Source organism: Periplaneta americana, chromosome 17, assembly GCF_040183065.1.
Source record: "Periplaneta americana isolate PAMFEO1 chromosome 17, P.americana_PAMFEO1_priV1, whole genome shotgun sequence".
Taxonomy (NCBI): domain Eukaryota; kingdom Metazoa; phylum Arthropoda; class Insecta; order Blattodea; family Blattidae; genus Periplaneta; species Periplaneta americana.
In genome coordinates this window covers 91,856,049-91,880,089 of record NC_091133.1, presented here as the reverse complement: position 1 = coordinate 91,880,089, position 24,041 = coordinate 91,856,049, and the positions used below count along the sequence as shown (strand labels likewise).

The window sequence follows — 24,041 nt, the reverse complement described above, 5'->3', positions numbered from 1 at the left end:
AATAATTTGTATGTCACTAATTGAAGACGTGTACTTATTTACGAAAGAGAGTCAACATTGATGTTGCTGTTGAGATTTAGCCTACATTATTTTAGTCCATTTGACGAAAAGGACGGAATTTAGACCTGATAGATGGATATATGACAGGATTTTCGTGACGTGACTTCAAGCTTCACTATTTCATTCATAGAGGTCTTTTACTGCAAACTCAGCATTCTGCATTTTCTATCTTCCTCTTAGTCTCTATATACAACATGATCTATATATGAAGAGTTCGCGGGAAACACTATTTCATTCATAGAGGTCTTTTACTGCAAACTCAGCATTCTGCATTTTCTATCTTCCTCTTAGTCTCTATATAGCTACAACATGATCTATATATGAAGAGTTCCGGAAAAAAAGATGAAGGTCACATTTCTGTTAAGGATTAGATAATGATCTAATTGAGTCTATAACTGAAAGATGTAGTGCTGTTTCTATAGAAAATAAAGGAAAGGGTTACTGTATTCGTGGTGATAATTCTCTTTTTTACCATTTTTCATAAGAACAACATTAAATTTCGCAGTGATCCATTGAATTAGATAATGACATCAACCTTAAGAAAACTGTGACATTCATCGTTTTTCCCGCGAAGTCTTTATATCTTAATGTCGTCTATAATCTGATATCTTCTTCTGCTCCGAACTCTTCTCCCATTCACCATTCCTTCCAGCACATCCTTCAGTACGCAGTTTCTTCCCAGCCAGTGACCCAACCAATTCCTTTTTTCTCTTTCTGATCAGTTTCAGCATTATTATTTCTTTAACCACTCTTTCCAACACAACTTCATTTCTTATTCCGTCTGTCCATTTCACACGCTCCATTCTTCTCCATATCCACATTCAATTGCTTCCATTCGCTTCTTTTCACTTCGTCGTAATGTCCATGTTCCTGCCTCATACAATGCTACACTCCATTTCACTCAAAATACTTCACTAGTCTCTTCCTTATTTCTTTTTCAAATGGTCCGCAGGAGATGCTTCTTTTTTCTATTAAAAGCTCCCTTCATTATTGCTATCCTCCTTTTGACTTTCTGGTAGCAACTCATGTTACTGCTTAAAGTACACCCCAAGTATTTGAAGCTATCCACTTGCTCTACTACCTCATTTAGAATTCGCAAATTTACCTTCTTTACTTTATTTCCTATGACCATGGCCTTCGTCTTGTTTGCTTTTATCTTCATCCCATACTACTCATAGCTGTCATTTGGCTCCAGTAACATATTCCTTAGTATAATCTCCTCTTCTAACAACGCCATATCATCAGCAAATGTTATGCACTTTATACAGGGACATCATTTTATTTTTACTTCAATTTTTATTGTACCTGAGTTTTTTAATGTACTTCACTCCCACACCTCCTACTAAGGAAGTTCCAACTCCACACTGAATCAAGACCGCAGATAGTAAGCAGTACTGAGTTACTGAGTATAGTACGTTTCAGAAATATGTTCGCGTTTTCCAGTGACGAAAGAGCTTTCAATATTGAATCATATTTTCGCACAGGTACTGTCCGTTTGCCTACGTCGGATCCCGATTTCCCCCACCTGCTTCTGCACGCCCCTCTGTAATAGCTGGGCTGTCTTAGCTCTTTTCTGAAAACATTAATTTCTCTTAGGAATTGGAAGTTTACGTAATATTATACAGCTGTTTAATTTAACTTAAATAAAAGGGCCTCGTTAAGTAATTAACTGTCACGTGATTTCCTCCCTTTCTACAATCCTGCGGCATAACCACTTGGACGGACAGTAGATAGCATGTCTGAGTAATTATATATTTTCGGGTCGGGCAGAAGTGAAGATTGAATTTACAGTACGTAGAGTAGGTACAGAATTATTTCAACATGAGTTACTAGTACGAAGGACGAAACTGGCAATTGGAATTAGATGCAATAGTCTATAGTGCGATAATATGCACAAAAGAACTGAAGCCTGTATCGAAATGAACGGCCACCATTTTCAAAATTGTGTTTAAATATTCATATTATGATTATTTTTCAATTTAACTTCTTTCTCTATATTGTACGCTAATGTGATGTAGACAGTATAATATACACTGCATAATGAATACGTTCGCATGGATAACTCACTTCGTGAGTAAAAACACTTATTCTTAATACAGTACTGTACTTTGATTAAAGAAAAACCTAATGAAAATTATCAAACTCAAAATCGCGATATTTCCTAGTTTACGTAAATGGATGAACTACTTTTCTTCATTCCTATACCTAGTAGAGTGATTTGTGTTTTACGCCAGTATCATCGAACTCCAGTCTTGGAGGGGGGAGCAAGCGGTGTTTCCGGTTCTCTAAAGGCACAGACAGGCTAATATTAAAAATGTTAGTAAAAATAAAATGATGTCCCTGTAGTTCTTTTCTCTATTGTTATAATTACGTGTATACATTAGTCCTCAGATTTAATATAAAATTATTCTCTTTGAGAAATAATAAAGTGTAGAAAATAAACAAGCAAGGCGAAGTCATCATTTTTTAGTTTTTTAAAATAGTTCCTACAAGAGATTGTTCGTTAAATCCCTACTATACATCTTACAGTTGCGGCTCCTCGTAAAAAAAATAGGTAAATTGCTGTTCACATAAACAAATGCATGAACAGTTTTACCAATATATTGAGTAGGCCTACTATTAGTAAACTACGTACAGTTTTAATAGTTCTAGAACACATGCAAACAGGAAAATTAATTTATTTCAGGATTCACCCAATTTCTTGCGTACCAAGTCAATCCTCCTACATTTTAAAGCAGCAAACCTGTGGATGATGTCTTCATAAAATGTCTGAGTTTAACTGAGGGTGGACAGTATATCTCTATGCAAAGCTATGGGGCTAGTAATGAAAGGCTCTCCTGTGATGTAGCATTCCGAGTGAAATTTTCAATCTTTTCAGACAGAAAAGCTTCTTTCATCGGAAGAATTTTTTAAAATTATTTTATACAACTTCTGTATTTTCTTAGCACTTTTTGAAACAAATAACAAATGGAACTGTAGGTCGTCCAGAATTTAAAACATCTTTTTTATCCTCATATTTAAGTCTACAAAACGACATTTCTAATAAATTACAAACCGTGTCATTTTCGGGATACATATTTCGTACTCATTAATCAACATTTTCTATGTACTGGTACCTAAGTATTTGTATAATAGCACTATAGTGATTAAACATATAATATACACTATAATGTAGGATTAATACACTATGTACACTTATCACTAATATATTCTAAATACATTAAATAATAAGTTAATATATACGTACACAATATTAAACTACATGCGTACATTTACGCGCGCGTTAAACTTTCAAATACAAGAGTTGGAACAAACTGGCAAAATCATGAGCTCATGAGAAAACATAATACACGCGGCGGAAAACAACTTTTAAACTTTGTGAATGTATGTGGGGTGTATTCCTGATAAAATAACATAGAGCCAGCTAATTTACCACTGCAGGGGTGGATGCTTGGAAACAAGAAATGAGGATACTATTCTCGAATCAGGTAGCATACTTGGCTCGGAAACATGACGGCCTCTCTTCTTGGAATTGGTAATCCCTGATAAACCCCCATCCTCTACTCAACCCCTAGCCGCGTGGCAGAAATACAATAGATCCCAGCATTGCCAAATCTAGCAGTCATTGCCTCTACCTGTTGGGTTTCACCCATTCTCAGTGTCTTTGTCGACGTGTTGTTTTATACCGGTGTGCGCTTCAATATGTCTAATTTATTCCGGCCATGATTAATGAGTGTTGGAGCAGATGATCCGCAGCCAGGCCTCCTGATGCACCTGAAGATCACGACAAGAACAACAAATAACACCGTCAAAGAAAACAGAATATCTTATTTGCAGAGGAGCGTAGCTAAGAAAACAAAGTGTTAAAATTGTGTCTAACGTTAGAAATTCTATCCATAAAGTAATCGAAAGTTCAGGCAGTTTAATAAGTACAAATCTTAATCACTTAACATCGGACTGCAACCGGCGGAGTTGGATATATGGGCATAGAAATTAAGAATTACGGTTCACCAACTAAAGGGAAAATAAACAAATTAAAACAGAATTCGGTAAGATAGACGATTTTATACGTGATTTACTTCGCCGAACAGTATGTGAACAGTACGCGAAAGAGATATCGCCAACAGCAACACCGTCCTTAGCAACCTAAATAATGACATTATTCATAGCAGTGCTTAAAAGTTTTCTAACTTACAGCAGTGAATTAAATGTTTTTAAATCACTCTACATGACAACCAACATATTAGCAATAATAAAATGAATATATATGAACTTCTTCGCCAACAACACAGTACAAAGAAAAGCCCTACAATTTAAAATTAAATTTACATACCAGCAATGAATAAAATATTGTATAGCATACTAGAGTAAACAGATTTTATGCGTTCGTGGAAATTATCACCCAAGGCGAAGCTGATAAAATCTAACATTACTCTTTTGTACTATAAATTCTATGACTATTCATTGATCACAGTTTCAGCAAATTTTACCAGCGCAACATTCTTAATTAAGTATACAATTCTGGAACTTCAATAACATGAGAATTTAACACTTATTATAGAAGTCTGCATTTTTTGTTTATTTAGGCAAAACATGTTAGTGAAAATATAAATATAAGTGTTTTTAAAATAAGTTTGTTCATTTTTATACCAATTTTGTTTTAGTAATTATAAATTAAGGTATATTTACAAAGATAATATAGTCTTTCTGAAAATCGCGGTTTCACGGAACACAGTTTGAAAAACGTTCGCAAATCACAATGACTTCAAGAATTGGCAACTCGGCTAAGGGTTTATCCCTTGCGCGTGCCTGCAGTTAACTGGTGAAGGGGATGAGGGAAGGTCGTCATGTTTTCGTGCGAAGTATACATACTGTAAAATTTCACAGCCCTTAAACAATAGCCTACGGCCTTGGAGACGGACTTCAACCCTTCTCTATTATTATTAATACCGTTAGATCTGCAAACTGGTTACTCCGCCTGCAACAAGTCTGACAGTTCTCCGTAACTGAAAGACTCAGAAACGCACTTCACTCATACAATCTTTCTTTAGTGCGTGACGTCACGTTACCATGGAAACCAAGTGCTGTATGAGAATGGGAACCCAAATAATTTTACCTTTACAGTATTGTAAGTTCCAAAAGTCACCGCTCGGCGCTCGTAACAGTTGACATTATTCTATTCAGCGGACGGTTACAGGTAGTATTTATACAACTAAACACTGTTTATAACTACTGAAAAGAAAACTTTTTTTATTTTAGAAATACGGTATCGGTAATAACTGGAATTAATTATTAATATGAGATAACATTGTGTTTTACATGTAAATACGTGAAGTGACACTTCACCTACTTCACCTGAATAACCGCCCCGACACATTACTGTCTTTTTACCGAAAGAAAACCTGCTTAGCCCCAGCCGAATTACCCCATAGGAGGGCCCCATATGTTAACTATGGAAGAATGCAAAATATGCACACAGTATTAAATTAGCTTGTTGTACATAATTTAAATTTTATGCTAGGATACAAAATTGTTGATTTTTAATATTATTATTATTAGTGTCGATGTCCCAATTTAGTTTACTGCCTAAATATATACCGGTGCCTAATAATTTACACTTTCTACATATTATTTATTCTGCCTTAGAACTCTAGCTATAGAATGAGAGTGAAACCTCATGAAAACATTCAATATCTGAATAATTTTGTAATAATGTTTTCGTTATACATAATGATGTTTGCTCTTCGTTTGTATTGAACAGTGCATGAATTTTATCAGGCAGCACGTGTGGTGATTTCAACAGAGGAAGTTAGAGCGTGACAGACTATTTGTGTACTTGAGGAAGAGGGAGGAGGTAGCACTCAAATTGTTGGGTCAACACAATTGTGACAAGTAGTTTGTTTACATGGACTTGGCCGTGCATTCCCACTTCAGGCTACGGTACAAATTTCATCCAACATTAAAGACATTGCATTTGATTTTCTAGAAATCCAGCTCGATTTTTCTGGCACTATGGCTCGGATCGTAGCGGTAACTAGCGTGCATAAGTTCGATTTCCGACAGAAAAGTGGACCTCTTTCCTTCCACAGAAACTGAACACGGAGATGCGTGCCAGGCGATGGAACGAACAGACGTGCGGGTAAAAGGACACATGCCGCTATGCTTTGGTTTTATGCGATTGAATAATGAATGAGAGGGAGTAGAATCCGCAAGAGCAGACTTATTTTTTAACTTACCTATTTAAACTCTAAATTGGCTACGGCTTAACGAACGTAGACATTTTCATTCTCTTGTTCTCCTTTTCCAAGTCCTTCACACCTCTACACATACCTACCTTGCCTCCCGTTTCAGTTACCTGCCATATATCATAATCTCTTCACACACACGCAAAATAGCCGCATACTAGTCATACCAACACATAAGACATCATAGTATTCATCATCAGACACAATCTCGCTCTCGCGCTTGTGGAATACCTTACCCAGTGACATCAGAGACTGTCGGAATTTAGTAGCGTTTCAAAAGCAAACTAACTTATTAAGCATTTTCTTACTGCGTAGAGTAGGTTTAATTTTTACTCATTGAATAAAAACAATTTTCTCTCTTCTTAACTTTTACAATAAACTGTCTAGCCTTTATTAATCAGTTAATTTTTTAGTGCTTTGATTTTTATTGTATCTGTAAATTTAATATTAATTGTAATTATAATTGTAGTTGTATTCTTAATATTGTAGTTGTAATCCTCTGATAGAGGGGAAGAGAAGGTCTGATAGTCTTATCTCTACCAGATTAAATAAATAAATAAATAAATAAATAAATAAATAAATAAGTAAATAAATAAATAAATAAATAAATAAGTGAATAAATAAAAAAATAAATAAATTCGGTTTTGATGCTTTAAATGTATAATTATTTGAATATTTTCAATATTTTAAGCATGTTGCGCCATTCTTGGAGGGAAATCTTAAAATAGGACTCACTCACTCACTCACTCACTCACTCACTCACTCACTCACTCACTCACTCGTATGTAATTTACTATTTCATATTCTTACTTTTTGATGTACATTTCCACAAAAAAATGGCTCACCTAATTTCACTGTTCCAAATACAAAGCACTGCGCATGTGCAGTAAACATAAGCGCCTGTATATATACTACTTGTGGACAGTCATGCGAAACTTGTTACCTACATACAAGTGAACTCCCATTAAGGCCCGTAACACACTTGCAGAGTTTTGGCTACCGAGAAATGTGTTGCGAGAAAGAGGCGAAGAGCCTCCTCCACACACTTGGCGAGTTCTCGCTATCACAGATCACATCTCGCTATGATCATCTATGCACTGCCTTCATGCAGAAAGCATTTTTCTGATTATAGTAATGACTCGGGGGAAATATTATAGATTATGTATTTACGTATATTGTCGTACTTAAATATATAACCTGTAAGTACGAGTATATTGTCGTACTTTACAAATTACGTACGAACGCTAGGTTGAATCTGAGTATTCAGGTGATGAGGAAATGGAGTTACATGAACATATTTTGTTAATGAAAAGAAAAAGTAGGCCAGAAGTATCTGAAAATCACATTGTATCTTACGAAAATAAGGGCGAGTTTTGGACACAGGTTTCGATTTGAATCATGATACGTTTAGGCGTTATTTCAGGTTGAATGGACCACAGTTTTTTGCCATTCATGATATGTTGTGATTAAAATTATGTAAACTGTCAAGACTGTTTTTTCCTCGAACGAGAATCTCTTCCAGTGTCTGGACGTCCATTTGAATCCATGTTATCAATTTTTTTATTTTCTCGCAACACATTTCTCGCAGGCGAAAACTCTGCAAGTGTGTTACGGGCCTAAGACTCGAGCCATTTTCTTCTGGAACTGTACATGCGGGTTTACTTCTGGAAATAATCTTTATATTTGTTGTCGTTATGTAATGACCAGTGTACGCAAGTTCTGTCCTGCACTGTTAGAACTGTCTGCAGTAAACTGGCCTTCCGCTTGCTATGACGTAATATATTGCAGCGGGAGGTACTGAACACAAACAAATGCATGAGGGACTTGCGTATGCCAAGAAAACCAATGACCGAAGATAGCGATACCATAATCAGTTATATACTTGCAGGAATAGTGGATATTCTGCATTTTGTAAGATCAGGGATATTCTATGTGAAAATGCAAAACAGTCTCGGCAATAGAAATCTGGCTTTCAGACAGTAGCTCCCTGGCGTCTTGTCAGCTCATTTGAGTCGTGTGGATACAAAGGAAAAATTGTGACGGTGTCGTGTATAGTTCCTGGGGTAGCTCAGTCGGAAGAGCGTTCGCGCGCTAAGCGAAGGGTCCCGGGATCGATACCCGGCCCCGGAACAATTTTTCCTTGAAATTATTCAGTCTCAGCAATATTACAAAGACACTCATATAAATTATTGTCATGTTGCACCTACTACCGCCTCTGATATAGAGAGAAGCTTTTTTCAATACAAGCATCTCTTAAGTTACCGTCACCGTAGAAATTTTCGTTTTTGAGAATATTCGTATGAATAACATTGTGCATTGCAACGCAACTGTCATGACATTGTAATCCAGGAAGGACAGTAGCAGATCAGTAGTAATTTTGTTACAATGTATTTTTTCTCTCTTTTTGTTTTCATTAAACTTTAATTTTGGAAATGTCATCCATAGAAACAAAGTTAGTTTAATACAATGCAATAAAAATACGAGAGTTGTATATTATACATAATACTGAATATTATGTGTATTGTATTACAAACATTAACATTGCAAGTATCTCCTATTAAAATTAAAATTAATTTCAGTACGATGTATTCTTCCTTCCCCTAGCCACCCCTCAGACTTCTGCGCAGAAAGCGTTCCACTCCCCGCTACAACTACAGGTACGGCAGTCCACATTAGAGCCCGGACGAGACGTTATGGCATCAGCGCGAGGGACGCATTTTAGTTCCTTTGCTTGGCCTCGCCCTCACACTCAACTGGAGGGGTGTTGGGTTAGTTGGTTACTAGCATTCCGAGTGTTCAGATCGTTCTGCTACTACCGCTATTGCTAATACTGAAAACATTGCCCTTTTGAGCGCCCTCATTATGGCATTGCCTAAGGTGTGAAATCATAGAGTAGTTCATAGTCAAGGACATGAAATGGCATACAATGTATGGAAATTCATGTCAGAAGAGGTTGTAAATGAAATACCAATTCCATTGAAAAGCGTGTGAGCAAGAGTACTGGCTGCCACTGGTATTTCAAAGTGAACCTTGGCAAGAATCAAGAAAGAAGGGAAAAATGTTGAGGCAGGAAGAGCAGATTCTTTCTCCAGTCCGGAAAAATCACAGCCGAAGAAGAAGATTGTTGCAGCTGTAGACAGTTTTGATGAGGAAGTCCTAAGAAGACGCATCTATAATTTCTACGCTACGCATAAGCAGAGGCCGACTCTGCAATCGCTTCTTCCAAAAATAGATATCAGTGTATGATTACGTGAAGAAAGTAGAGAACAATTACATTGAAAGTGAGCACGTGATGGACAGTATTTTGGAGAACATTTCCATAAACTTAGGGACATCTGATTCCAGCACAGATCAGTCGTCTGATTCGAACGGAGAATAAAAATATGAAGATGGAATAGCAGGTGTAATTCCATTAGGTACCTTCGAACTCTTGAGTAGGAAAGTGGTGATACTAAGGTAAGACGAATGTTTTTAGAAAGAGATGAAACGGATATGCCTGCCGCTCTGAGCTTGAGAACCGTAACCCAAACAACCCCCACTCCTCTACCCTGCTAGCCGGCAATTTAAAACTTCGCGCAGGTTGGTGCCATAACATCTCGTCTCAGTTCTACCCTAGACAGAGGGATCGGGTCATAAGTTGCGTACACTGGTAATGACTAGGGGGCGGATTTCTATGACCTAAAAAATAGGAATATATGCATGCATTTATAACCTAAACACATAAAAGTATAACCAATAAAATTCAAAATATGACTTTATCAGTAACACATGTAGGCCTATGCTAGGTTTTTTAATTCTCGGCATTATACACTGATCAAAATACAGTGCCTAACAAGTTGGGTGTTATATTTAAGCAAATTACTTCAAATGTCCTCTGTCTTTAGAATAGAATATTGGAAAGATACTGAAGAAACAAGGAGTGATCGAGAGGGAAGAGAAAGTTACAAACATTTTAAAATTGTAAGAAAACCTTGTTTTGTTGTGTACAGCAGTTTTCGCTCACAGGACCAAAGAATAGAAGCCTACCTACTACTTGAAACCCCACATTCCAAAATCAGTGCATACTTCCTTTTCATTGCATTTCTGCGAAAATATAGGTATTTTAGAACTATCCTGAAAATCTTTCCTAGTATGATATTTCTCTCAAAATATAGGTATTTTAGAGCTATACTGAAAAACTTTTATAGTATTACATTTTACCACGGCTCGTTATGGTTTGAATGAATACACTAAATATGAGAAATGCGCAAAATATAAAATTATGACGCGAATTTTACTAAATATGCTACGAAACTTTAAAAAATGCCTAAATATGCATATTTCTTTATTCTGTATTTCTTTATTCTGTAGTTATTCCCAAAACATAACGTTAATATGCAGTTTCGTAGTGAATATGCTACAAAATTAAAAACGGTTCAAATATGCATTTATATGCCCACTAAAAACCCTTATATTTTCTTCAGAATGCTTGCAGTCAAGTTTAAATCAGTCTGAAAATCGAAATAATGCCATAGGTAAACATTATGATATGTCATAGAAATTCGCCCGTTAGTAAAGACATGACAATATCCATAGCAACACTTGTACCATGACAATATAGTAATATGCGTTACAAGAGCGGTATGTTGTAGTTTTCATGTTCGAGGAAAAGATTGAAAAAGCGAAACGTAGTTGAGCTTTTTTAATTTCCGAGAACTGAAAGAAAACATACCGCTCGTGTATCGTGCATTATTTTGTGCGAAGATCGTTTATTACATACCTGAAAGAGGAATTTCTAATTAGTTGCAATGAAATCTCCATCTTGGTTTCTGTTCAATGACGGCAATTGTGGAAAACAAAAATATCTATCATCAATATTGTTGCTTTAAAATGTTGTCTGTGTTTAGTATACTCCAGCAGGCCGTGATATACGTCTGTCTTTTTTTCCCCTCAGTCTATGATGAGTCTGGAATCTTGGTGATTTCTTCACGGCTTCCTTAATGTTACTGGCATCAGGAATGCAATAACTTTAGTGGAGCTGTAGAGTTTACTTAATTTTTGCAAATATTTAAAAACAATAATTAACAGTGCAATTTAGGTGAAATTGCAGTGGTAAGTTTCCAATTTATAATTATTACTATATTGAACGTCTTTAAAAATAATATGTTAAAAGCCTAAAGCAGTGAAATGAATATGGCACTTAAGCGGTAAGAATAGGGAAATTGTTATGTGTGTTAGGTTGGGAATACTGAATGTGGAATTTTAGACTTACCGCGGATTGGTTTTGTGCGGAAACCAAGCAAATACGCACGATCTCGCACAAAAGTATATTGCTATACAAGTATGGTAAATGAGATTTACAGAAACGAGGAAAAGTTTGAACAGACGAGACGAAGTCAAGTCTTCTCAATTTCCGAGTTTCTGTAACACTTAATACATATGTTTTGCATACTATTTTTGGCCGATCTTAATAAAAAATAAATTATTATTAATGATTTTAGTTTGTTATTAGTCGGTAGGTGCCATTCATTCGTTTTTTATTCGTATTTGTTGATAGATGTTATTCATTTATTTACTTAGCGCACGCGTGGTGTAAGATTAACTTACAAGGTCTACCAAGAAAATCGGTAATGTCGTTAAAAACACGATCGGTCAAAAAAGAATCTTTAATCTTGAGTCTAAGATTATTTGAAATGAAGACTGCGACTATCTTTTTATAGACGTCAATGTTATGTAACGCTAAGATGAATAGCTATATTAACAAATTGGCATTATTAAATTTGCTTCTTCTTTATGAAATTGTAGGGCTATTTCAAAGTTATTTGTCAAGTTACGTACGAGAAGTTTGGTACAGATAAAAATCTCGAATGAAAGAAGTGCATCTAAGATTGATCTTTGTGTTGCAGGTGATCCCATCTTCTCTACTGACGGTAGAGCTATTTTCTCCTAGCCCTGCTTAAAGGTAAGAAGAGGTTTTTGTTTTAGTTGTAAACTTACTCTGTTTAAAATATGACAAGTTCACTATCAAAAATTAACAGATAAATGTTTGTTCACCTTCCATGTTTCTGTCCTCCGTTAACATTTGTACACTAACGATCAGAGATACTGATCTAGAACCTTATGATCATGTAAGTGAACTTTCTAACCAAGGGATACGTAAAAACCAAAGATTATGTACAAATTGACAAGCCATATCTTGGGATCAAAGAAAACTAACCACTGAAATCGATATTTATCTCTAAAGCAAATTAACGAATTAGAACACATCTTTAAAGTAATAGGCCTATATTTTTTCATTGTTCAAGTCTTCATGGGGAAGAAATTTTCGGCCAGTGTATGAGACCGGTGCCCACCCAGCACTTGGGGAGCTACGATAGGTATTGAAATCCGGTTGCGAATGCCAGCTATAACGGCTGAGGGGACTATCGTGATAACCACACGATACCTTCATTCTGGTTGGATGATCGTCCACCTCTTCTTCGGCATGTGGGCGTGAGGTCAGCACGGCCCTTCACGGGCTGTAGCGCCATGGATTATTTTTTATTTTATATGTATGTATGTATTTATTCACACTGCAATGGGTATATACCCGGTGGCAGTGGTAACTAATTACACTCAATAAAGACAATAATAAACACAATTAATAAAAAATACAATTAATAATAATACTAATAATTAATACTAACAATAATTAATAATAATAATAATAATAATAATAATAATAACAACAACAGGGAACATCCTAAATTAAATGAATTTGTAAAATATTTAAAGAAAAATGTATGTATAATGTAAGTTTTCAAATTTCGAAAAAAATCATATCTCATTTCTAGACTAACACAGGAAAATAATTCTAGTTACCAAAATTGTAAAAATCATTCAAAACTTACACTAGTTTAAGAGAAAAATTGACATTTACATATCAGTGTTTTCATTTTTTTTTCCAAAATATTTCATTAACATTTTTATATGTTTACTATAATAGGCCTATTAAAATTTATAGGTTATGTTCATCAGAGTTTCCTTAATATGTCTTAAAAATTTCAAGCCGATAGCTTTAAAAGTTGATGAGATACAGAGCAAAATGTAGGCTGCTTGTATTCTATTTCATTATATATTAGATCCACATCTTCTTGTTGCCATATTCAGTGCAGTGGATATTGTATAAAATATAGACGTATAAAATGTGATATACAGTACTTAAATTTATTTGTAATTTTGTACTTTGTCTTCTTTCTTGCCTTGGTCGGGTGTCTACTCAGTCTAATGCCCGCTCCTCTTAGGCGGGGGGTCCGATGGTTCGTGGGTTCGAATCCCCCCTAGGGCATGGATTGATGTCGTTCGTTCTGTTCTGTCCTGTGAGTATATCTGTCGGACCCTACGCTCTGCTGACCTTAAGCAAAGAGAGGCCACATACAGTATGTGTCGGTGTCTAAGGTGTAGTCTATATGATATAGAATCGTCTCATCCCCTACATACATTAGTGTGCAATAGTGTTCTACAATTTCGAACATGAGTTAGACAACTAAGACATCACGAACTTCGTCTTATTTCATATGAAAAAAAATCGCAAAATCTTTGCTAAGATCCTTCAGCGGTTAAAATATGAAGGGATGGAAATGGAGGACAGTGAATATATTTATAACAAGGTAGAACAAATAGGACAGATGTCCTTATGTAGAGCGAACATCGGCGAATATCGAACTGCGCCATACTCGACAAATTTGAACCGAACACAACACCTGTAATGCACGACGCTAGTGTGCAAGTCCTGCAACAGGATGAAGTTAAACGAAAATGAAGGACAGAAGTTTTCTTTTACACCTATGTACACACATTCAGAACGTCACAACTTGTGTGTATAAATGGTAAATATATTAAGCTAACATTTTATGCAAAATTAGAACCTTTATTACGAGTATATCGTTGTTCCTGCAATAACTCCTATGTGACATATTTATCGATTTTCAGATTTTTGCTCTATTAAATAACTTGAATAGTGATACAGCAAATAATAAAATCTCCTATATGTAATTATATTTCTTTGTTTCGAAAATATAAGAATTCACAGTCTCCTATGTACGGCTGCCATAGGATGAATAAATTTGTTTTTACTTCCTCCTGAAAGATTTTATATTTTGCACATAGGAGTTATTGCAGGAACAACGACGATATTTATAAATTTAAATATTATATTTTTCACCCTACCATATTTGAATCGATTATTTTTTAAAGATCACATGTCCACTTTGTCAATTTTACAGGAGGAACAAAAACTATTTATTCGTTAATGGTACTTTGTAGTGTAATCGGATATTTTTTATTCGAAGACAAAGGTGTAAAGTTACATTTACATACATAAACTAATGATAACATTACTGAAACTTAACTGTAAAAAAATAATATTTATGATGGACTTGTGCCCTTTTAATTATAAACAGTAAATAAAACATAATGAAATGAATTTTTATGTTCTCAAGTGTGTTTTAACTATTATTGACTAGCAAATACTTATGAATTTAACTGTTAAGGACATTATTTTGCTAAGGCAATATCTCTTATTTCTGAAATAAAGCAATTTAAAAGCATAAAAGCTTTTAAGTTTCTTCATTAAACACTTCCTCTGAAGTTTTCAGTCATCTTCATTGTTTTTTTCTTCTATCGGCCACTGGAGAATTTCTCCATAAAATTGAAAATATTCAGGAAGTACATACTGCATAACTTTGATAACATCTTCAACTTTTTTCTCATTTATTGGAACTTTTCCATAATATGCTTCACTTTCAAGTAGTTTCGAGTCATTAGGATACATCACATTAGTTCTATGCAATAACTTGAATGCGTGTGTCATTACATCATCAATATATTCATATGCAACCACTGTACTTAGCATCAAAAACCATCACTGAATACTGTGAAATTTGAAAGTATATTTTCTGATCTTTAGGGACTCCTTTTTCTAACGATTGAACCTCTCGACGCTTTGTAACTGTTGTAAACAAAGAATGGAATCATGAGATTTTATATTGTACATCATGCAAAGAATGAAGGGAAAAGAAAAGAGTTTGTTATTGGTAGGTCACATGTCTTGGACACGTGCCGTTTCAATATTAGACGGAAACTTCTTTTCACTGTAACATTCGGTTGAGTGCACATAGTTGTGCCTTTTCTTCAGCAAACGGTGCGCTGCAGTAAGAAGAATATGATGGTGGTCGTAACTCAATTTGTCAAAAAAAGTAGACATGTGACCTTTCAATAATAATCGATTCATTTTGTAATAAGTATGTTTATGCTCGACCATGCCGAAATGTAGTAATTATACACCTGGTAGTAGCCCTTTAATGCACCTCATTAAAGTACACCTATTCATTATAATTCAGTTGTTCAGCCAATGAGAAATTACCATTGTACCATTATAAAATCGCAAGTATCGATTATTCTCGGATATGCAATCGAAAGACAATTAGCGAAAAGTCACGGAGGCTGGAAATCCAATACTGTCGCAGAAGGTTATGTTCTGTTACTATAATAATTAGCGTTAATTGTAAATAATATTCAAATAAATTCAATTTGTCATCTCGTTTTTGAATTCTAAATCAATTTCCAGGTTATATCAAAATTAGTTCATGTTATTCTCTAGATTACATCAAGGTCAATGACATTATTGGTCCTCGGAAAAAATCAATACTTTCGCGTCTGCGCACATCTCACAATTCAGGTCAGTTCCGCTCCTCACTTACATAACCATAACATGAATACTTATGAATAATTTCAAGTTAGAAATATGGTAGAGCATAAGAAGTCGTATGAAACTTACATATAATGGTAATTAAGACGCTCGTATGAAAATTATGAAACTCGCTTGCGCTCGTTTCATAAACAAACATGCTCGCGTCTTAATTACTACCATTATAGGCTCGTTGCATAATGTACTATTATAAGGAGAATACACGCACTACCCTTTATCCGTCCTCTTACGACAGAACAGAATGATCTATGTTCACATAACATAAATAGGAAGGGTACCCGTTATCGGGTTCTATTTATTATATTCCCTATAAGCGTCCTTTATGATTAATGACCTGAAATTCTAAACGGAGTAATTAATTATTGATCTCGATAATACGCTATTGTATAACAAACAATCTCAATTAAATTTTTAATCAACTTTAAACCTTCCACTAAACAAGCTATGTATCATAGAATAATTTTTTGTCAATAAATTAATCGATCTTAAGTAACAGAAAAAAATGTAATATAAAAAAACTGAAACAGTTCGTTATACCGACTTCATTATAGTTACTTTGCCTTTGAAACCCGATCTATAAGGTCTGCTCATCCTATTAAAATATACGGAAGTCCTCTACACTCCTCCCTTTGACGACATCTAACCAGTTCTAATTACTCCTTCAAGAGACAGGCGTCAAGAGTGGCCATAGGGATTGAGGTATCATGTATACAAAGAATAGCATAATGCCTTTGTCTTCGCGCTTCTGCTTTGTTTTGATGTTTTAGCTTTAGTTTTGTCATTGTTGAACAAACACAGCGAAACTAATGCCCTGAATACGAGTAAGTAAAAAAAGTTCAAAGGATTTGAGGAAATCCCTCTAAAGTGTAACGTCTATATGTGTCTTATGAAAGGGATAAAATAAGCTATGAATAACAGTCAAGCCTGCAGTTATAATAATAGGCCTGATAATAATAATAATAATAATAGTGGTAGTGGTAGTGGTGGTGGTATGTAAAAGAACTCCTGAGCGACAACATTCCGGCACACCGGCGACGCTGATATAACCTCTGCAGTTGCGAGCGTTGTTAAAAAAAGAAAAAAAATAATAATAGGCCTAATAATAATAATAATAATGATAATGATAATAATAATAATAATAATAATAATAATAATAATGTAATAATGCATTAAACAGAATGTACTACAAAGAGGACAAATAAATGTTTTTCTACGGTAGTGCGTAAAGTGAGCCTTTAAAACACTAGTGCGTAAAAAAAATGTAATCACTTTGCTCACTGTTAAAGAAAATGCGATATTCAATGTATAAATTACATTCAGTAAGAAATTAATGCATTACTTCAATCTTTCATGACATAAATATTACACGTAACACAAATAAGTAATAAATTTAACCTTCATATAGCCTATATACGTTTTTGCCTTTGGGATTCTGGCTGATACGTGCATTTATTATCAGGCAATACATCTCGCTTGTCGCTAGGTGTCAGAGGAAGAACAATAATTGTTTGTATACATCTGAAGTCTGATTAATCGGTGATGTATGCAATGGAGGGGGAAAGGAACTGGCCCCCTACCTCATTATCTCCTGGCCTAGTTGCCTCATAAGTGGTGCCTTGTTGGTATCACTTGTGAGGTTCAAACCTGTCTTCGGACAATTAACTAATCAACAACAACAATCAGTGTTTTAGCCCTTATTATTCTGAAGTTACATAAACTTTTTCTGACAGCTTTATTGATTATGGCCTATTTAGACGACCATGAAATCGTATCGTGATTTTATAACCTCTCCAACTTGAAATACTTATGGGTACCGGAACCCTGTAATATGCTCAAAATTTTTAATTTTTTTTTTATTGATTTATACTCTCTGAAAAATTCTCTTTCCAACAGTATATCATAAATATATTTTTAAAATTTGTATCTAAGATGATTATGCAGCTGTGGTGTTCTGATAACTTTGGCAGCCATTTTCCGTAAGTTTGTATTTTTCTCTATAAAGTGTACCATATGTGAGCTTATAGTGATTAGATTTATTTCAAAATTTTTATGTGTATTTAGTTGGTATTGTAGCATAAATTGATATGTTTTTTTTAAATAACGGAATTAAATCAGATGTCTTGAAAAATATAGAAAGAAATGAGATAAAAATTTACATATTCAGAAACAAATTCATAAATTTATAACATATTATTATTTTTGAAAACCCTTCAATAAGATTACTTATAAGAGTGTCAGAAATAACCTATAAAAGTTTGATTGTTCTACTCATAACAGTTTTAGAGAAAATGTACAGTTTATATCACTAATTTAACATATGTTAAGATAGGAGGTTCCCGGTCCCATTAATGTAAATTTGTGCTATCGAAGGAAAAACATTGTATGATGGTACACATTCGTAAAGATTCTCTTTTTGACATGAGTGTTATGTTTGTGAAACAACTTTCTTCGACAATCTATCTTCTGTCATTTTCTTCATAATATGATCAAACCATTTTAAGTGTTTTGTTTTGATGGATTCTACAAGAGATCCTGCACTTTACTTTTTTCTCTTATAACATTATTTATAATTTTGTCCTTCCTCGATACCCTTGCAGATCTCCACCAAAAATCAATCTCTATAGAATGTAGTTTTGCTATTGTTCTTGACTTCAAATGCCATTTTTCTGAGCCGTATGATATTATTCTTTTAACAAATTTCGGTTTTATTGTAATATCTTTATCTAGTAGAATGCTGTTTAATTTTGAAATTGCTCATATTCCTTTTCTAATTCTTCAATTTATATTATCTTCGTGATTTCCGTTTTTATTTATTTTGACTCCTAAATATATGTAGCATACTCATCATAGTGATTTATGTTTCTTTTTCCGTTTTCCAAAATAAAATCCTTCAAATGTGCACCTATTGCTATATAATAATTATGTGTTCTTGGGATTTATATTCAGACCTCATTCGTCTTTCTTGTCATATACTCCATGTGTTCATAATCTTCTGCAGTTACCTCTTGGGTGGCGTAGTTGGTAGAGTACTGTGCCCGAAATTGCGGGTTTGATCTCGGCCAAGGTCGATTACATTTAAATGTGCTTAAATGCGAGAGGTCCACAGGCTCATGTCAATAGATTTACTGGCGGGACAAAATTCCAGCACATCGGCGACACTGATATAACCTCGGCAGTTGCGAGCGTCGTTAAATAAAACATAATTAAAACTACTATTTTATATTATACAATACAAAATATGCAAAGAAAATAATTGAATATTACTTGTACTGAGTCGCCGTTGTGTGTTATTATTTCAAATAAAAATTTACACGTTTACTAAAAATATTTTTTATGTGGGTCATTATTGAGTGTAATGATTTACCACTGCCACCGGGTATTTATCCATTTGCAGTGTGAATAAATACACACGCACGCACACACACATATTGTCGGATAGATTGACTCGTAGGTATTGGATATGGATCAGATTAATGTTTTGTAGAAATTTCTGTACATAGATAGATAGAGTGCACACCATAGTCATTTTTTGCTGTCAGCGATTTTTGAAAGTTATATGTCCACGAGAATTTGAAAATTGAATTTTTCCAGTTTCATTGTTCAGAGCTTTATTTTTATATTTCGTATAACGAGAAAGCAAGATGAAGATGATTTTAAACGTAATATTAATATATTGGTAAAGCTGGTCACATCTTTAAAATTACATTTTAAATTATTTCTAAGGAACTTCAAAGGACGAGAGGAATTTAAAACTGGAATCAAAGAAAGCTGCATAAACCACACAAACAAGTCGATAAAAGAAAGTCAATTTGAAGTTAAAATGATCAGAAGTCTAATCTGTAAGAGATGAAGGAAACTAGACAACTAAACTTTCAGCTGATGGCTCACTATGGTATACTGTTTCTAGAGTAATAACAGTTTCTTTCTCGAAGCGATAAAAGGACCTTAATTAAACTGAATTAGTAATGTCTTGGACTTCTATTGTAGGAAGACTAATTTGTTTTGCTAAAGAAATAAAGTAAACAAAAATAAAATTACTTTATTTTTATTACACAAAGCTGAAACGTCTTTTGTACTGAAATCCCTACAATCGTACGAAACACTTTTCACAGCATAATATATGGTTGAAAAAACTCGCGACCTTCGTTCGTCAGTGCATCGGCAATGGAACTCCGTGGTAGGGTATTTATTTTCAGAAAGCACTCCTCCTCAAATTTTATTAGTACTAGTACGTAATATATATATATGTATATGTATATGTATATGTATATGTATATATATATATATATATATATATATATATATATATCAAACACTATCAAAACATTTGGCATCCATGACATGGTTCCAAAAATAATTACTTCAACCATTAAAGGGTCTGTGGCAATTCTGAAAAATCATTTATACGGAATATCATAATCCCCCCCCCCCCTTTTCTATTCGTTAGTGTGTGATTGTTTCAAATATATGTACAAATTTGTTATTTCTTAAATTTAAGCTCCTAGTTCACATTTCAATTTGACTCATCTATTTTACTGTAATCGTTATTATTTTTATGTGTGTGTTATTCTGTGTTTTTGGCAACCCAGGATGCCTGGGCAGACTATTTTTTGGAAATAAACATTACATTTATGGGGAGTCAGACTGAAAATTCTTCAAATTGACGTATAACAGTAGACTAGATAGTCTTTTGTTCAATAAAAACTGCAGTTCAGTTTCCAATTCAACTGCTGTTTACAAATCCAAAAAAGTATTTGAAGAGGATTTTTTAGTCTTTCAAACTGAATGCTTCAACTATGTTTCTTACTTATTTATTTCTTTCATTTCCCTCCTCTACGCTATCTCCGTTCTTCGCCTTGTAACACCCCGTCTTTCTCCATCTCTTACAAATCTTGTTTCCATCAGCAAGATTACGTGGAAATACGTAACCTGAGTGCATGAAGGATTTGTGTCTAGCGTAATCATTGTTGATGCTTCTGTTGTAACAGCTTGCATCTTCCGTGCTGAATGAGGCGAAAGGGAATTTAAACGAGATGGGTGGGAGTTCGTCTTCTATATGTGAATGAGTTTTAAAACAGATAAAGTGATTAAAAACTTTAATTTCCAAATATAGCGACTTGTTCATTTGCCAGTTGCTGTTTCTGCTTATCATAAAATTTCTGATTAATGAGATGTTTCTATAGTTGAAGAAATTTAAGGATGGAAACACACTCACACTCTTCTGGGTAGATATTTATTATAATTGGTTTATTTTACGACTTTTTATCAACTGTTATGGTTATTTAGCGTTTGAGTGAGATCAAAGCGATAATTCCAACGAAATGAGACCAAGACCCAGCGCCGAAAGTTATCCAGCCTCTACTCTTAACGGGTTGAGGGAAAACTCAGGAAAGAACCTATCCCAACTAGGATTTGAACCTGGCCGCCCCTTTTTCGGTAATACGTGCTAACTGTAAAGGCTGGTTCACAATAAACCGGGAACGGAAACGACAACAAGAACGAGAACGGAAATAATGTTAAAATAAGTGTATTTAAATGTGAGCATTCGCAATAGTTAATTGTGAATGCACACATTTAAATACATTTATTTTAACAATATTTCCATTCTCGTCTTCGTTGTCGTTTCAGTTCCCGGTTTATTGTGAACCAGCCTTTACTCTACAGTGGTGGACTTCTGGGAAGGTATACTCGTATGCTTTGGGATTAAGGAGAGCCAGATAGCTAAATATGGTAAAAAAAAACAGCATATTTAAAAAAAAAATCCTTAAATAATCTTTGGTTTGTGAAAAATATATTATATAAAATGTAATGCTTATTTATTGCCTTGTAACCTGCTGCAACGTCAGTTTTGAAGTTCAGGTGCACAGGGTTTTTAAATGCCATTAAACTTCGATTTCGGTTTTCCGTAATTTTAATGTTTTGTTTTATTCCATACATGCAGTATCTTCGTAACTGTTAATGTTACATACATGATATTTGCTACAGACATTCTTTAGGCTGTTAATATCTGGAATATAAATTTATTTTTTGCATTTGAAAAATATGCCTCCATATTTCTCTAAAAACACCTCTTAAGAGAAGGCCTGATGGCCTTAACTACACCAGAATAAATAAATAAATAAATAAATAAATAAATAAATAATAAGTAAATAAATAAATAAATAAATGAACAATACAAATTTATTTATTTATCTTACGATTTTGAAAGCCATATAAAACTTGTGCTCCACACATTTCAAAGAATATTTCACAGAAATTTTGAATTTATCTTTAAGAGTAGCTGAGATATATTCATTTAAGTGGATTACTGTATGTTCTAGTATATATATTGGGACCCAAATTAAATATATTGTGAATTTTATTAGTAACAACAATAGGATTTTATTCTTCCAGCAATAATTTCTTTCTACAATTCGCCTTAAACGCTCTCGTCAACAATTGGATTTTCACTCAACACAGTATTCGTTATAGCACTCACCGACGACAATGACAATTTACTTGGACTAGTACGAACAACAATGAATTGTTAATCTTAACTAATATTTACAAACACTACTTATAAATCAGAACTATCAGTTCTCAGTTCACAGTTCTTCTAGCTCAGTCACTCGAGTTCACAGTATCTCGAACCACAGACCTTCAGAGACAGTTCACTGTACTCGAACTCAGGTCCCTCCAACTGCGGTCCACTGCACTCGAACTCAGGTCCCTCCAACTGCGGTCCACTGCACTCGAACTCAGGCCTTCGGATGCTGATACAGTTGCGGACGCACACTCGAGTCTAACTCCGGTACACAAGACTGGCTTGCTTGCTCTGGCTTTCTCACTGACTGGCTGACTAATCAACTGAAAACTACTCGAGTTCGCTGGCGTTTCTTCTTTTATAGCGAAATGATAGTTGCGAGAAATTTGTACAGCTGTGCAGAGAATTATCTGGATATCTCCACTTCGACGGACTTCTCGAAGAGTCGGGAAGGTCCGTTCCCCCTTCCCTCCGTAAGCAGCTGCGCGCGCGATCTCCCCTCGTCGCGTGGGCCCTTTCCCCTTTCTCCGCCGCGCGCCGTTCCTTAGTGCTCCGTGAAGCCCGCGCGATCTGCTTTCTTGCGGGACGCTGGTCGTGAGTTCGAATCTCACGTCGCTGTCAATATATATATATATATATATATATATATATATATATATATATATATATATTTAATTTGGGTCCCAATATTTTTTTCAAAACTAATCTCGAATTTTGAGTTGTTGCAGCAATGATATTTCTAAACACAAAAAATGAAAATATTGCATCAATTAGGAAAAACAAATTCAAATTTCACTATCTCCTCCCTTTGTGTCGCTCTTAATCTTTCTTATGCTTCTTGTGTAACAGCTTCGCATCTTCCGTGCTGACTGAGACGAAAGGGAATTTAACCGAAATGGATGGAATTTAGTTTTCTATATGTGAATGGGTTTTATCACAGAGGAAGTTATTAAAAAGTTTAATTTCAAAATATAACGACTTGTTGCTTTGCCTGTAGTTTTTTCTCTTGCTTTCATAAAACTTCTGATTAACGAGATGTTTCTAGTGTTGGAGGAATACAATAAGGATGGAGACACTCTTCTGGATATAGATTCGCTGTCCATTTGTATGAATAAAGGAAAGGTTTAGCTATTCTACTATACTGCTGTTTTATTATCGTTTTTAAAAACTCGCCTATTTAAATTAATGTGAAGTTTGCGATTGGGGTTGCACAGAGTTCTCTATACTGGCCTTATGGTAGACAAGAAAAAACGTAAATCATCTTGGAGATGCAGCAGTCTGTTTCTGTTTCTTTGTACAATAACGAATTATCACTGAATTGGTGACATAATAGGCTATTTTCGGAAGTTTTTACACAAATCTGAATGATGGCCATAAAAAATCACGCTTCCAGTACTATAGACCCACAAAAGAGGCTGTTTTCATTCCTACAACCAACATTGTCATACGTTTTACGGGTGTCTTTTTTTCTTTTGTTTTATAAATT

General features: G+C 34.6%; 1 protein-coding gene across 3 annotated transcripts in view; it reads left to right on the top strand.

Annotated features, from left to right (window-relative positions):
* Pde8 (phosphodiesterase 8) overlaps window positions 1-24,041 on the top strand; it is a 770,548-nt gene that overhangs the window by 53,378 nt on the left and 693,129 nt on the right. For all 3 annotated transcript variants that reach the window (XM_069816063.1, XM_069816068.1, XM_069816069.1), the window contains exon 2: window positions 12,191-12,246. The gene's annotated coding sequence lies outside the window, so the exon portion shown is untranslated. The remainder of the gene's footprint in view (window positions 1-12,190; window positions 12,247-24,041) is intronic.